This window comes from Miniopterus schreibersii, assembly GCF_964146895.1.
Source record: "Miniopterus schreibersii genome assembly, chromosome: 19".
NCBI lineage: Eukaryota > Metazoa > Chordata > Mammalia > Chiroptera > Miniopteridae > Miniopterus > Miniopterus schreibersii.
The window spans coordinates 33,526,295-33,542,866 of NC_138119.1; the positions used below are offsets into that span (position 1 = coordinate 33,526,295).

A 16,572-nucleotide genomic window follows, 5' to 3' on the forward strand; every position below is an offset into this window, starting at 1 on the left:
TCCCTTCCCCCAACAGTGGGCTTCCTGTTCAGTCCCCGCAGCCCAGGATGTCCTCAAGAAGTGATCTCTAAGCTCTAAACAGCTCAGGGTCCTCAGGTCATGCAGAAAAGTACCTGAGTCCCACTTATCCTAGCTTCAGGTGGACTTACAGATGTTTTCTCAGGATATTGGGTAGTCTGACCCCCAGTTGGCCTGCTGGGACAGACCTCTCTGCCCAGGGGCGGGGAAGGAATCCCAGGGTCTGATCGCCCCCAAAACTCTTCCGTTCTCCATTGCCCAGGGACCTAGGTGAGCCTAACTTTGATGGTGTCCCCTTTCCTTTCCTGTCTTCCTGAGTGGGGGCTGCATTCTTTTCAGTGGGGAAGGAAAGGTGTGGGATTGTTATTACCTCTACCCCAGGATCAAAGACTTGATTTCAGCACCTTCCCTCCAGAGTCTTGCCCCTCCAGCCTACTCCTTTCTATTTTTTGTGCTCTCTCTGACCCCTTTCCACATTTTCCTGATCTCCCTTTCTTCCCCTAGGAAGTGCTCGCCAGCAAGGAGGCTTATTTTTTGGAAGGACATCTGGTGAAAACTCCCTCAGGAATCAGCTCTTCCCAAATCCCTACTCCCCCACTTGCCGTGGAAATAGGGGCCCAATCCCCCCCTCCCCCCACAACTCAACTCACGGTGTGTGGAGAGGAGAGCAGCCGGCAGCAAAGACCCCTGGGGGGAAGCTTCTAGGCCCCTGCCACCGCCCCCACACCCTGGTCCCCTTGGAGGGTGAGAGCCGAAGTAGACACCAGACACCGCTGTTGCTCCTAAATGTAGCGGCAGCTCGGACTAGGACTTGCTATCTGTGTCATCCGCACTTCCCAGGTTCCCCTGCTCCTCTCCTGTTTCCACAGCAACCAGCCTGGCGACAGCTCTAGAGCATCCCCCTCCCCTGCGTAGTCCTGGGTACCACTAGAGGCTGATCCACACGCCATCCTTATTTTTAGCCAAAGTCCCTCCTCTTGGACAACTCATAGCTTGCCTTCTCACCACCTCAGGAAAGAAAAAGAAAGAAAAAAAAGCTGGCACGCTCGCTCTTTCCTGGGAAGCTCCCTGCTCTGGGAAAATACAGGCCCTGGCGTGTTTGGGAATAAGGCGTTTTGTTTCCTGGGGATTCAAAGGGCCATGTAGGAGCTGGCCCCTCATCACTTCCAAGAGGAGCCTCTGGGTGCAGGTGATGCTCTCAGGTCAGGCCCAACATCACAGTCTCCATTTTTGGAGAGGCCACCCTGATCCAGAAAAAGATGGCTCGAGGGAAAAGAAATCTACCCAAGGAAGGGAGGCAGGGTAAGGGGTTCTATATTACTAATTTGTGATGTAACCCATGGGAGTCACTTCCCTTCCTTTAGCCACAGTTGTTCCATCTATCACAGGGTGTGGACATGTGCAAATAGCTCCTCTCCACCTACTTCACAGGTGTGTAGATCAAATGAGGCAACATATAAATAGGTCTTTGAAGTTAATTTTGTTAATAGGGAAAAGTCTGGAAACAATCCACATGTCCAACAGAGAGAAAGGCTAGGTTCGGGCTTACTAACTATTCATTCAACAGACGTTTATGGAGTCCAAGTGTTAAGCAATGTGTTAGGTGGGGGTGGTTACAGAAATGAATATGTCTCTGCCCAGAACAGCTCATGGTCCAAAGGGGGGGGGGGGGATAAACACCTAAACACCTAATCCTAACATTGCTGCTAATCATCTGTTGAGCATCAGCTATGAAGTAGACACATGCCTCATTTAAAAACCCTGTGAGATACCCAATGAGATAGGTATTATTTTCTTTATTTATAGAGGAGAAAACTAAAACTGAGAAAGGTTGAGTGATTTACCAAATGTCACAGAGTTTGGATATGGCAGAGATAGCAGTCAAACTCGCACACCTGTGTCACCCCCCCACACTATTTTCACAAAGTTACACTGCCTCAATAATGTAATATCTGTGGCATATCAATAGAATTGGTTACCATGTTCATATATATAAATGTGCATGTAGGCACACGGTTACATTAAAAAAGCATAAAATATTCTTATAAATTGATCAGAACTGTATAGAGATAGCTGTAGGAACATTGATAAAAATAAGGGGAAAAATCGGAGAAATAGAAATATTCAATGTTCATTTTCTCCAGGGAAATAATTAAAAGCAGAGAGTGGTATACAAGCACCAGATATTGTTATTTTCAGTATTATTATCGATCTGTTCTCCAGATTTCTTAAAGTTAGAACAAGAAGATACGATCTGGAAGAGCAGGAAGAGAGGTAAATGGACATCAGAGGGTTAAAAGTTCCTGGAATGAACTGGCAAGATGGGAAAGATGGTACCAAATAACTAAATAATATAATCTTTGTAGGCAGTGGCCTGGGTTCAAATCCTAGCTCTGTGCACTTCCAACTGGGTGACTTTGAGCAAGTTACTTAACCTCTCAACGGTTTCTTCACCTGAGAAATGAAAATAACCATATTATCCACCTCCTGGGATTGTCATGAGAATTACGTGAGGCAGTGCCTGGCACATTGCAGACTCAGTAAATGCTCGCTACCTCCTCCTGCTCCTCCTGGCCCTGATCCCACCATCCCAGGCATCTCCTGACATCTCCACCGGGCCTGTGCCGCCTTCCTCTCTTCCAGTGCTACCCAGTGAGACCTGCAGGGGGCGCTCCTGGTACACGGCCCTCCTCTCCCCGGCCCTCTGCTGGTGTTTCTTGTTCCAAGTGGAAATATCGAGTTTTCAGCTGAGATTGGCATCAGGAGGGCTGTTAAAGCCCCAGTCAACATCCCCGTCTCCTGGGCCTGGCCCTGTCACCTGAGCCTTGGGACTGCTAGCCTGCTCCTCTCTGTCCTGCCAAGCGGCCGCTCATGTTGGTTCCACTGTGCCAGGAGTTCGGAGAGAAGAAACCAAACTCCTGGGCAAGAACGAATTTGCATAGAACTGGCCCCATTTCCTGGAGGGGGACATCACAGGGCTGGCAGGGCCTTTCAGAAGGAGGATCGGCCAGCCCCCTGCCTCAGTCTGGGCTGCCCTGAGTCTAGCCTCGCTGCCAAGGAAGGAGGCTACTACTCCCTCCTCTGGTTTACTGATCCTGTAGGTCCTGGACATTACCTGGTATCTAACCTCAATTACTGTTTATCTGAGCTTGAACAGAGTGAGAGGGAAAAAAGTTTTCTTAGGTACCAGGATACAGAAAAATGGGCAAGATCTCAGCTTAGTATGAGAGAAAAGAAAGCAACTTTACAAGGAATCAGTAAAATATGTCAATACAGTTGTGATGATGGGAAATGGGGTTTGGAACTGGAGAATACTGAGGACAGGAGGGGCACAGCTGGGGCCACATTGCTGGTCTATGAAGAACCTTGGTACAAACCCCTCTTGGCAGGTGTGTTCCTTGTGTATGACATGCAGCTTGGAGAGCAGGTGGTACTTTTGGGTAATAATAAGGGGAATCCCTCCCGTAGACACGTCTCTGAACCACAGTACAAGAACTGGCAAGCAGAATGCAGTTCAGTTTCTCAACTTGCCCCCTCAGTGAATGCCTTTGTGCAGCCCACAAACTGTTCAACTGTACGTGGCAGCCCTGGGATCAACAAATCTGGGAAGGTTTCCTTGAGCAAGATCATGAGACTTCTTGGGTAAAAGCTCGGAGGTGGGGGAGGAAGCATGAAGGGGAAAACAGGAGATGGCTGAGGACATGAGTTTAATGGCACAGGGAGGCCGGTAGGGTAGATTAGAACAATTTCTATAGATTCAAAAGAGATGGGACCCTAGAAAACTCTGAGCAGGCGGAGGATATGATTGAAGCACTGAATGTGGCTGGAGAGTAGAGTGAAATGGAAGAAGCACAGGACAACTCCAGGACAGATGGAGCCCTGCTGGGCTCCTGAGGCTGAGCGCTTGCTGGCCTTTGGGCTGTTTTCCGCAGAGCTAGAAGATGAGAAGACTTTTCATACACAAACCTGTCTTACTATGTAGGATTGAGTGGAGGTAGATCAAAATTTAAGAGTCATGGCATTGGCCCCCAGCCGTAGTGGTTCAGTTCGTTGAGTGTCGTCCTGTGCACAGAAAGGTTGCCGGTTTAAATCCCGGTCAGGGCACATGCCTGGGTTGAGGGTTTGAAGCCGGGTTGGGGCACATGGCATTGGAGGTGGTGCAGAATTAGTCCTCACTTTACAGGTAAAGGATGGATTGCAAGCACTTTATAGGTAAGGGATGGGCTCTAAGAGAACAGACAGGACTCAGACTCAGGCCTTCCAGGTCCTTGTCCTTCATTTATTTCCTGTTGCCTTCCTCCTACCTTGGTGCATTGGGTGTTAATGAAATTTTATCTATTGGACTCAATTGAAAAGGTACTAGAGGAACCACCTAGTTCAAGAAATCCTGGAAAGAATCCTTCAGTAATGTGATTAAGTGTGCCCTAATTTATATCTTATAAATGGGAGTTTGTATAGATCACATTTACTGAAAGGAGGTGGTATACCAAAATCATGATTTTTAGTGACTGTGGGGATGTAGCTCAGCCACTCTTGGAGTTTTCCTCTGTGGTCTGAATCATCCAGCTACGAGGTGCCCCCTACTCATGGGAATTGCTCAGCCTTGTGGGGCCTGAACACTAAAATGTCACTTGGAATTCTGCAGGGAGCGTTATCCGTGTCTCTACTCTTTCCAGCCAACTCCTCCGACTGTGAAGTGTTGCCTCTTCTGAGCCTCGTCATACCTCCTGATCCAAAGCTTCCATCATCCCTTCCGTCCACACCTGCTTTTCCCAGCAGAAGCCCTCATCCTGATGCCCGCTTGGGGAGTCTCCTTCCAGACAAATCCCTCAGCCCTGGGATCTGAGAAAACCCTGCTCCCTTACACATAAGGTGAAAGAGGAGATGATGCTAAAGTTGGAAGGAGTGAGCCTGATAGGAGTGATCAGAACAGGAAAGACACAATTTGCTAAACTGAGAGAAGAGAAGAGAGGTTCTCAAAGAAAGATGGTTCCCTTAACTGCCCATTTGTATGGTGGACACTGGACATCACAGCCCTGGCAAATTTTTCATGCCAACATGTACTCATGTTTGCAATGAAGATTATGTTTAAACCATGCAGATTCACTCTAATATTACTGAGTCAAACACACATGGATTCAAGTTCCAAATCTGACACCTTCTAGCTGTGTTACCATAGACAAGCCACTTACCCTCTCTGACCTTCAGTTTTCCGATCTCAAGTAATATATCTATCTTGTACAGTAAACACTCACAAATACTAATTTCCTAAACCCTTTATCATTCATTCTCTATAGAGATCCTAGTGACTATTCTAGGACTTCTCTCTTGTAGAAAGACCTAAAAATTAAGAACTGACATTTGATATGCACTAAGGAATATACATGATAGTTTATGTATATATGTTATAAAAGATAATTTAAGAACAAAAACCCAAATTAAATCACTCTTTTTAAATTAGAAAACTACTGTGCCATTCAAGCTCTCTGTGTACTTTTTCACAGTCTCACACCCTTGCTGTTCTAGAGCATCTAAACTCTTTCTAATTGCTCAGTCCCATCCCCACCCTGAGTTTTAGTACATGGCATTTCTGCTCTACAGGAAAAGTAAAGACCATTTGAAGTGAACTTCTCCAGAGAATTCTCCTTCACCACAAGCAATCTCTTCCTGCTCCTGCCCTTTGGTCCTTTCTTCCCTCCCCTCCCAGAAGAGCACCCTAAGTGTTGAGCTAAGGAGTTTGGACTGTGCCCAGTAAGCAAGGGGCATTTGGGGTTTTGATACAAAGGCACAGGGACTGACATGGTGAATACAGGTTGCCTCTTCCTTTGAGACTGGAGAGAAGGGTGAAGGGGGTCAGGGTCCTGGGCTGCTAGTGATCTTCCAGATCCTGGTAGTAATCTTGGTGAGAGGTGATGGTGTCCTGGACCACAGCCATGCTGATGAGCTAGAGAGAAGGGAGCAGGACTTAGATGATTCAGAAAGTAGATGCATTGATTTGATAAGGAAAGTGAAGTGAAGAATCTAGGATTGCCGCCTTGTTTCCCCTCGATTCCATCTAGCTCACCTCCTGACTGATTTTCCATGATCCTGCCATGGCTTTGCTGCCCACCCCCACCCCCAGGAACCTGCAAGTGCCCTCCATTGCCTTCAGGAGCTCCGAGCTGACCATGAACTGGCACCGCTCTATATTTACTCCAGTTCTTCCCCCAACACACTCTGCTTATGGTGCCTGACCTGTAGCCCAGTACCCCCTCCCCGCCTTAGGCGCTATTTAAAATGAACATTTACCCATCGTATAGCTTTTTGAGGCTGCACTGAGCTAAAATGTGTTTTTCTTTGTTTTCTTTTTTTTTTTCAAGATGTGTATCAACTCAACATGGTAATACTGTTTACTGAACAGTAGTTAAATATCTGTGCTGAACGAAAATGGGGAAATAATTATTTTCTTCCTTAATAAATGCCAAGGTGTGGGAGATTGTAAATAAAAACCTCTCAAAACATGAATTCAGGGGGGCTGGGTGAAAAAGGTGAAAGAAATTAATAAAACTCATAGACACAGACATCAGTATGGCGATTACCAGAGGCGTGGGGGTGGGGGTGGGTATGAGAAGGCAAAGGGGGGATAAATGGTGATGGAAGGAAACTTGACTTTGGGTGGTGAACACACAGTACAATATACAGATGATGTATCATAGAATCGTACCCTTGAAACCTGTATAATTTTATTAACCAACGTTACCCCAATAAATTCAATAAAAATAGATTTTTAAAAACCCATGAACTCAGGTGATAAAAGAAGTAGTTGATGACGAAAAGGCTGAGAACCACCGCACTGTCCTCCAGTCCAGTGGACCAGTTGCATGACCCCGAGCAGATTTGCATTCCCACGTCCCCCAGGGTCTTGTGAATGCAGTTCCTCTGCCGTAAATGCCCTTCCCGTCGTCTCCCAGTACCTGAGTCTTCGCATCCTTCGCTGTCAGCGGGCCCTCCCACAGCGGCTGGGACCCCTAAGTGGAGTGGCCTCGCCTTTCTGCCGCCCCCGGCGCCCTCTGTCTCCTCCGGACCCAGCTGCTGCAGGCGGGCGTGGTGTCCCGCGCATCTCGCATCCAGGGCCTCACCCGGTACTTGGGGAACGGTGAACGGCAAGGAAATTCTGCTGAAAGGTGTCACCCGGGAGTCCCCTCTGCGAAGCCCCCGTGCGCCCCACTGGGCCGCCCTGATTCATCTCCACCTCGCTAACTCGGCCGGGCCGCCCCGCGGGCTCCCGCTCCGTTCCCCGCGCCGCCACGGCCGCCTCCTTCCTTCTCCCTTCCCTGTCACCTTGCCAGCGCCGCTTCTATCACTTCGCGGATCGCCTCCGTCTCCCTTTCCCGAGCCTGTCTGGTTCTCTGTCTTTGGGTGTTGCGCTCTGCCCTGCGTCTCCCTCCGTCTGGGCTCCGCTCCCTCGCTCCCTTCGCCCCGCCCCCTGCCCGAGCGCCGCCAATCCCCGCAGCGCGGGCCGGCGCTCCACGCTCCCATTGGCCGGCCCCGAGCCCCTACCCCGCCCCGCCCGCCCGGTCCCACTCCGGGCCCTCCATTCACACAAAGTTTGGCTCGGGAGCTGCGGAGGGAGGGGGCGGCCCGGCCCGGCCCAGCTCTGCCCCCAGCCGGCCCGACCCCGGCCCCGGCCCCCGAACCAGCCCTTATCTGATCCCAGCTCCGGTTTAAGAGTCCCGGCCCTGCCCGTCGCACAGCTCCGTCCTCACTCCTGCCCGCCCCGTCAGTCTGTCAGTCCTGCTGTCTATCTGAAGGGCCACTCAACACGGACCCAAGGTAAGCCCCTGGCTCTGATGAGGGGAGAGCGGCCGCCCCGGCCGGGGTCCTGTCCACCTCACTCTCCATAAACATGGGGAGGGGCAAGCCCCTGGGTCCCTACCCTGGCTGGTTCAGCCGCATGGCCCTGTTCTCAGCCTCTCCCTTTGCTCAGGGACCCTCCTGGGAGGGGCTCCTAGAGGGTAAGCCAAGTTGGTCACCTCAGCCCTTTAGGCTAAGGCAGGGGCTTTCCTGATGCCCCTTCCCACTGGGCAGACCTGCAGTTACATCACAGCTCCTGCAACAAATGCAGTGACCACCACAGGTAGCCATGCACCTCCACCCTGGCACTCCAGACAGTGCCCCCTCTTCCCAGGATCATCAGGTTACTCCCACTCCCATGCCCAGCCCCTGCCCCCTCCCCACACAGTGACACTCACCTAGCGACACCCACTTATCACTAGTTCACAAGTGGGAAGAAAAACACATAGAGCTTAGATTAGGGATCCTCAGTAACCTGGTGTGCCTGGGACCCCTGCCCACCAGGCTCTTCCCTCCATCCTGACTTGTCATTCACTTCAGGACACAGCCTCCTCATTAGTGCTCCTGTCCCCCAGCTGTTTCACAGGAGATCCCCAGGAGGAAAGCAGCCGGGCTACTCCAGCTGGAGGGAAAAGGGCAGACTGGGCTCTAACGTTCACCTTCAGGTGGAGATGCCCTTCCCATGCCATCCCTTCTCCCCGTCAGGCACTAACCAAGGGCACCTGTGTTAGGAAAGAAATGAGGGAACTTCCTGATTTGGGGGAGGAGAGCTGACCCCTGGGGTGGGTAGAAGGACAAAACTGGACAAAAGTAGAAGGAGGGGCTCTCTTATCTTGAGATTTCATTCATTAATGAAGCGCCTCAGGCAGAGTGAGGAAGATGGGGAACTGGGGTTGCTGAAGGAGCCAGTACAAATTTGGACCCAAAGAAAACCAAGGCTTAAAGCCTGATTATGTTGCTTGTCAATACAAATCGTGGCTAAAGATTTTTGGCTGGTCTGCCTTAGTTGTGGGGTTTGATTCCCCGCCCCCCCCACCAGGATGGCTTTTAGGCAGTTCTGGATGGGAGGGAGATGATGAGAGATTTGGTGCCTTTCTGTGAGGAGTGCCACTTGCTTAGGGGTGCTGAGGAAGGTCCTGGAGTGGGTGCCTAGACCAGACTGAGGAGGGGCCAGCAGCCACCACTGGGTTCCATCTGGTTTCACCCCCAAACCCTTGTTCTAATCTCCAAGGATTTCTGAACATGTCCCCGGAATGATGGGGGCACCATCCTGTGCTGAGGGGTAGGGCTTTTTACTTCCTACGGGTATAGGCTGGGTATGGGGACCAAGTGTAGAAGGAAGCAGGTGTCCTGGCTCATAACTGGTTTTTCATGGAGGAGGAAATGAGGAAGGAGAGGGAAGGAAGGCGCCACCCCAGGGAGAAGCGCCAGGGCTGGTCTTCGGAGGCAATAGGCATGGCCTAGGCAGTGCCAACTCCACCCCCCTCCCCAGTCCTTTGGTGGTGGTGGCGAGGGAGGGAGAGAGGGGGTGTTGGGGGGTGATCTGGGCCAGTCCAGCCTCCCAAAGCCCTTGCCAACCTGGGTCCTGAAAGGAGCTGCTGTTTTCTGAGCCATCCCCCAGCCCCCACCCGGAGCCTGAGCAGCCAACTTGTCTCAGTGGATATCAAATGGCAATGACTCTACTGAGTGGAGGGGGGAGGCAGGGTTATGGTTCCATTCCTTCTGTGGTTCTGATGCAGAATCCCACTGCTGCCCCCTACCTTAAGGAAAAACTTTACCTCCCCAACATCGCCCCCACATCCAGTCTCTTGACACATATGTTTGTGTGGGAGGATTTGTTGTCTGCCCTCTGGCATCCCCCATCTCCTCCCTGTGCCCCATTGAATGGCACCCGTTCCCCTCTGTGCATGAGCTCATTTATAGCTCTAGCTTGGTTGGATTGGGCTACAAGGGAAGAGCCTGGCAGAAGACCCAGAGGCCTTTTTCCCTTGCTGTCCCTAGGGACCAGAGAGGCTGGGACAGTGGGATCTGAGTGGTCTCAGATGTCCTCTGGGGTCATCCTGGGGGTGGTGGGATAAGGGGTTTAGGGCTCTGGTGGGTGAGACGTGCAGGAACACCCACTTCCTCAGAGGAAAAAGGCCTTCTGGGTCCTAGTAAAAGAGCCCCTGGCATTGGTGGGGAGGAAAAGAGACATTGGGCAATGGAGCACCTCAACTTTCTTGCCAAGAGTTATTTAGGACGGAAGAAAAAACCTCCACTCTCCCTCCCCTCCCTGGCCTAGATTCTTCTCTTGCCTGACTGGTCAGTGTTACTGTCCAGTCTGAGGCCAAGCTGTCCAGGACAGTGGTGAGGCCCTGGAAGGGGGTAGAGAGAAGGGATCATACGAGGCACACCATTGAGATGAAACAGCAGAGATTGGAGAGAAGGGAAGGATTGGAATCCAAGTGTTTTAGCACCCAACGAAAGGTGGTTGGCTGGGGCAGCTCCTGGGAATCAGAGCTTTTTAGCTTACCAGATCACCTCGCTCTACCACAGGCTGAGCTCAATGTTAATTTTCACCCCAGTTTAATATATGTGTTGCCACCATTCTTCATGGAGACAGTGCATCTAGGTGGCCCCTCTTCATCCCCTCCCCCATCAGAACCTTGAAAGGGCAAAGAGAAAGGGATTGTGGGAAAAAAACTCCCCCGTGGGTGTCTGCTAGCTTGGAGCTGGATTTGAGGTGGTGGGGAGGAGGGAGGGGCTGGCTCTGGAATGTGGGAGAGAAGTCAGAACTGAACTGTGTGGTTTGCAGAAGGTTAGAGAAGCAGGATCTTGAGAGACCTGCATTAACACTTCGGGCCTCTAAAAAGGTCTAACGTAGAAAGGGTGTGTAATGGCCCTCAGCTCCCCTTCCAATGGCAGAAGACCTGGGAAAAGAGTGAGGCTGCAGCTGGAAGGACTTAAGCTAGAGTTCAGGAAATGCATCTCATAAAAGGAAAGAAATTTAAAATAAAGATTGGGAAAGAAAGGGAGACCACCTTCTGGACCAAAACCAAAACCCAAAAATAAGTAAATAAAAATCCCAAAACAAAACAGCCCATGGTGAAGACTTCTGAGGGGCGCTGTGAAGCCCACACAAGCACAGGGGTTTATTGGGCAGCTACCAAGCGGCCTCTTCTGGAGGGCCTCCCGGGACGCAGCGCTGCTCCCTGGCTCCTCTCTGTTCTGGCTTTGCCTGAGAGGCAGTGGGCGTAGTGGTTAAGAGCACAGCCCAGGTTTAAATCCTGGTTTCACCACTTAGCTACACAAGTCTCCTCATCCTTACAATGGGGCTAATAATAGTTGTGGATGGAAAGAGTCAATATTTGTAAAGGGCTTGGACTGGTGCTTAGCCTGCAGAAAGTGCTCTGACTCCTACTCTGTCATTTTTCCTGGCTCCTGGGCCTTGCCCCAGTCCTTCACTGTGGCTTTTCTGAGGTCCTAGGTCTCCATCTCTCCACCCTTCCAGAGTTTGAGAAGGTGGGAGAATTATCATGTAGTTTAAGATGAGGTCCCTGTCTTTATTCCAACAGGCTGACCAGTGCCAGGGCCTGGGTCCCCACAACCATAGCCCCTTCCTCCCAAAGCTGTCACTAAACAGATGTCCTATCTTCAACTTCAATTTAATAACCAAGCTGCTCAGCTTCTTCCCCCAGACAGTCTCTTTCCCCACCCTGAGCAACCACTCTTTCAGCTCCTCTCTATCCCACCTCTCACCCCTGTCCCCCCATGACCCTGCTTGTTGCTCCCCCCTCCCCGGCACCTTCTCTCAGGTGTGTGCACTCTCTTCTTCTGTCAGCCTGTCCATCTCATCAGCCTGGATGCCCACATGATGACCCCCCTCACTTCAGCCTGTCTCTCTCCTTGATTCCCTCTCTGCCATAGAGTTGTCACTGAAATCGTCACCACGAAGCATCAGTTTTCTCTTGCTCCTTTCCTACCTCGATATCCCTGTTGGTTTTCAGATGAAAACTCTCAACCATAGTCTTCAAGGTACTTTAGTAAGCCTTTCCCCCCCAGTCCCCTCCAGCACTCCCATTTTTTGGGATTCTCCATTCAGACCTTGTTCCAGGGGAATATATTCAATGGCAATTCTGAGCCACACTCTTTCTTCCACTTTGGGCCTTCACACAGGCCATTCTGAGTCTTACCCCTCCCACCAATCTCCATTCCTTTGTTTCTCTATTGGCTCTGTCATCTTGCACCCCCTTCTCTCAGCATCCTGCTTGTCCCTTGTCCCTGTAACTTTGCCCAGGATGCCCAATGCAGTGGTGATGTTGGAGGGGACATCCTGTCTCCCTCATTACACAGGGGCTCCTCTAGGGTTAGGCCTCTGTGTCAGACTGCAGACTCCCTGAAATGAAGGCCTCTCTTTCTGCCTCAGACTCTCAGGCCCAGAGTGCCTGCCGACTAGCTTGGCTCTAACTAGGAAACCTTTCTGGTTGCTGATTTGGTGGGAGGGTGGTGGGAGCCCTGGCTTTAGAGGCTGTGAATGTTCTGGAGTAAGGTATATATAAGACCCCATCATCCAACTTTCAAGGGAACCTCAAGGGAAATCTCTTACCAACCACCCCATCCTGTGGAGACAGCATCACCTTAAGATTATAATCAGCAGACCCTAGAACCCTCAATTTCCAGCCCTTTCAGCACTGCTGGCCCAAACACAAAAGTCCATGTGGGGTTATTCAGGCCCCACAGAGCCTCTCTCTCCTCACCAGGGAGGTCTGCTCTGCCTGATGCTGGGCCTGGCAGCAGGCATACAAAGGGGGACAAAGGCAAAGGTCAGGGTCCAGTCTGGACAGCTCATTGTCTCGAGCATCCTCTGGGCAGGGGCTTGTAAGCTGGGAGACACGTGGGGAAGTGGGATGTAGGCCTGACAGCTTAGTCTTACATTACTCCTGGGACTGTCCCTCATCTCTACCCCAATGCTAGTCCCAACCATGAGACCTCAACACATACCTCCTCCCTACACCTAAACCTCCCTGCTTGACCCTCTGATGAAAAGAAAAAAAAAAAGACAAAGGCAACTGTGAAGAAGAGAAGGCCAGTATGTCTGAGCCTAGTATGTCACACTTTTGATCTGAGGACCCTTTCACATCATTAAAAACTATCAAAGATACCAAAGAGCTTTTGCTTATGTGGGTTAGAGCTATTGATATGTTAGAAATAAGAACTGAGGAGACTTAAGTAGTTATTAGTTCGCCTAAAAACAACAGCAAAACCATTGCATGCCAACATAAATGCCATTTTTAATGAAAAATAGCTATATTTAAAAAACAAAGTTTAGTAAGAAGAGTGGAATTGTCTCACATTTTCACGACTCTTTTTAATGTCTGGCTTCATAGAAGACAGTCGCTGTCTCGTGTCTGCATCTTCATTCAACATGTTGCAACATCACATGTCACGTAGCTTCTGGAAAACTCTGAACACTCATGAGAGAATAAGGGAAAAAAGCGAACAGAACAGCGTATTAGCGTTATCAAGACAATAGGTTTGACCTCAGAGCCTTTCAAAGGGTCTCAGGAACCTCCCAGGGCTCCCAGGCTTTGGGAACTACTAGTGTAGAGGAAGTTTCGAAAAACTCTCGGCCAATCTGGATTTCCTGGCGATCTCCCCCAGCTGCCCAGGGCCTTTTGAATGTTTTCACTAGGGGTGAATTATGGGGCCATGGCTAATCATGTGGGTTCCAGAGACAACTACCTACCTGAGCTCGAATCTCAATTTTACCACTCACTAGCTGTGTGGCCTTGGGCAAATCATTAACACCTCTGTGCTTCAGTTTCCTCATCTATAAAATAGGGCTTTAAAAAAGTCCTACTTAAAAAAAAAATCTTTATTGATTTCAGAGAGAGGAAGGGGGAGAGAGAGAGAGAGAGATAGAAACATCAATGATGAGGGAGTCGTCATGGATCGGCTGCTTCCTGCACACCCCCGGCTGGGGATCAAGCCCGCAACCCGGGCATGTGCCCTGACCGGGAATCTAACCGTGATCTTCTGGATCCTAGGTTGATGCTCAACCGCTGAGCTACGCCCGGCCAGGCAAAAGTGCCTACTTTTTAGAGTTGCTGAGACTAAATAACATAATACTAGAAAAGGGCTTAGTATAGTGCTGAATAATGTGAAATCTTATTAAACTCCAGAGCTTTACTCCTAAGTCCACTGCCCATCGGCCCAGAAAGCAGGGAGCTACAGAGGTGATTCATTCTGCATTATAGATGGGGCTTCTTGGCCCAGGGAGTGAAAGTACTTGAGCCAGGTCCCAGGGAAAGTTAACAGGGTTGTTGGGCCCTGAGCCCAGGAGTTCTAACTCCTAGCCCTATGCTCTCCCCACCAGACTTTTCCAGTGGGGGGAAAAAAACCCAAGGTCCTGAGACGGGGAAGGAAGCAGACCTTACCTTTCTCCAAGCAAATCTGGTGAGCCAGTCAGGGCCCCTGGGAGTAAATCAGGAAGCCTTGAGGGCAGATAGCAGGGAGGACTTCCTGACATCACAGCAACCTAAAGAGACAGCCAGAAGACATGCTTAAGCCCAGGAGATCTTTCTGTCTTACCTTGTGGGGATATTTCTGTAAAGTGGCTCCAGGCCTCTGTTCTGGGACTTACTGGCCCCAGTGGCAGAGAAAGTCTGTGCTGGCAACACTACTTCTCATGTGGTGCCTGCAGCCCCTTCCCAGAGCACTGTCTGCCCTCAGCGGTCCCACAGCTGCAGGCCCCACTCTTCCCCAGGCTCTCCTGACCTTGCCCTCTGTGCTGAGGTGCCATAGTGCAGGGCACTGCACCTTGGGGAAGGCACCGGTGTGCGGAGGTGACAGTGGGGGTTGGGGAGGGCCTGGGGCAGGAGAAGAGCAGCCTCTCCCCACAGCACCGGGAAGGGCTTGTGGTAGATGGGGACACAGCCAGACATACACTGAGGAAGAACTAGTCCTGGCTCTTGAGACCTTCAGCCAAATTCCCTTAAGCTGGCTGTAGGGGCCACCTTCCCTAGAAGCCCAGACCCCCCTGAGTCCACACACTCTGCATTCTGGAGGTTCAGCTCCCACCCAAAGCCCCCAGCCTGACAATTCTGAGATGGGGTGGGCTTCAGTTTGAGATCTTGCTGTCAGTTGCTCCGTTTTTCTTCTCCCGCCCACACAATTCCCTTGAATAAAGGGTAAAACTGAGGCAAAAAGTGGGTGGCCTTAGACTGCCCACTGCTTCTTTCTAGAGCCATCCCTACCAGTCTCTGGAGCTTTTTCCACTTGGAAATTCCTTTCTGGCGAGTGGCATTTTGGGGGACTCCGGTCTAGTCTCCGTGCCCCGTCTCCTGGGTAGTGCCCCCCACCCAACCCCTATGGACCAGGATCAATTCAGCCTCAGCCCTGCCCCACCCCCTGCCTCCACTGGCAAGGCCAGCAGCCCCCTACCTCCCGCCTCTGGGCTCTGGGACAGGGAGAGGGCCGAGGGGCTGGCTCTGCATACTAATGTCCTGCCCATTGTCAAAGCCCCTTTGTGCCAGAGAGCTCCATTGAGGCGGCTCAGGGGCGGGCACAATGGGGGCTCTGTCCCCAAGTTCCCCCGAACAGTCACCTGCTTTCAGAGCCTCCCCCCACTGCCACCCCCACACACCCCAGTGTCCGGAGGGCCCAGAGAGCCTGGGGGAGTAAGCCCAGGGCTGGGGTGGGGGGGAAGGGCAGGAAGTCCCCACCCCCAGGCTGGGGAAATGGGCACTTGGAGGGGAGAGGCCCCAGCTGGCAGGGCAAGGGCAACTTGTGGATGGAGTTGGAATGCAGGTTCTGCGCGGCCAGCAGAGAGAAGGGACATAGCCTGCCCACACCTCGGTTCGATTGCCCAGCTGGGCCTGGCTGCCACCTCTCCCCCTCCACCCGCCGCAGGGCTCATATATGCAGAGGCACACAGGCACACACTCATCTATGCGGCCCCACACTTGGCACGGCGAGCGGATGTGCCCAGACACAGCAGCTGCCCCAGGCCCACAGACCCGCACGCCCGCCACCATCCACTCGCAGATGCCCCTGCACACCCACCCTCCACCCACCCCTCCTTTCCCCTTGTCCCCCCTCCACCAGCCTCAGCCAGCTCAGCACCATTCCCGCCCCCCCTCCCTGCCCTCCCTGCCCCCTGCTGCTCCAACACAGGTTATAACAAGTTTGCACTTGTTGTGACCTCAAGAATGTGGCCCTGGGGCGGGGAATGTCCCGCTGCACCATATCCACCTGCTTATACGTTAACCACAGACACGGCCTCTGCTGAACTCTGAGCAGGGTGCCCCCCATCCAACCACGGAGGAGCTGGGTGGGCCAGGGCCCCCGTTCCCCCACCCCTCAGGCTGAGCCAAGCATGCTGGAGGAGCTCTGCAGGACTGAGCCCCGGCCTGCTGCGGCACAGGCCCCGGGGACCATCCTTGCATTGGTCCTGTGCCCTATGAGGTAAACGGACAGTTATCACCATCCGGGTGACGAGCCTGGAATGAGAATGGGAGTTTCTTGCCTCTAGGTGTTTCTTTGTGATTTCTGAGGGTCATCGTCTGCTTCTTGGCTTCACTCAGATGACCCCGTGTGGAATTTTCACAGAGCTATCATCTACCCACCTTGCTTGGGGAGGAGTGGGCGCATAGTGGGGTGGTGGGTAGGGCAAACAGGTACAGGAACCTTAAATAGGATTCTGGGTCTAGAAAGAACTTCAAAAGGTCACCTTGACCCTTC

General features: G+C 51.7%; 1 protein-coding gene across 1 annotated transcript in view; it reads left to right on the forward strand.

Moving 5' to 3' along the window:
- The first annotated feature begins 7,608 nt into the window (after positions 1–7,608).
- KCNJ10 (potassium inwardly rectifying channel subfamily J member 10) overlaps positions 7,609–16,572 on the forward strand; it is a 31,424-nt gene continuing 22,460 nt past the window's right edge. Inside the window, exon 1 of the mRNA XM_081120967.1 lies at positions 7,609–7,830. The gene's annotated coding sequence lies outside the window, so the exon portion shown is untranslated. The remainder of the gene's footprint in view (positions 7,831–16,572) is intronic.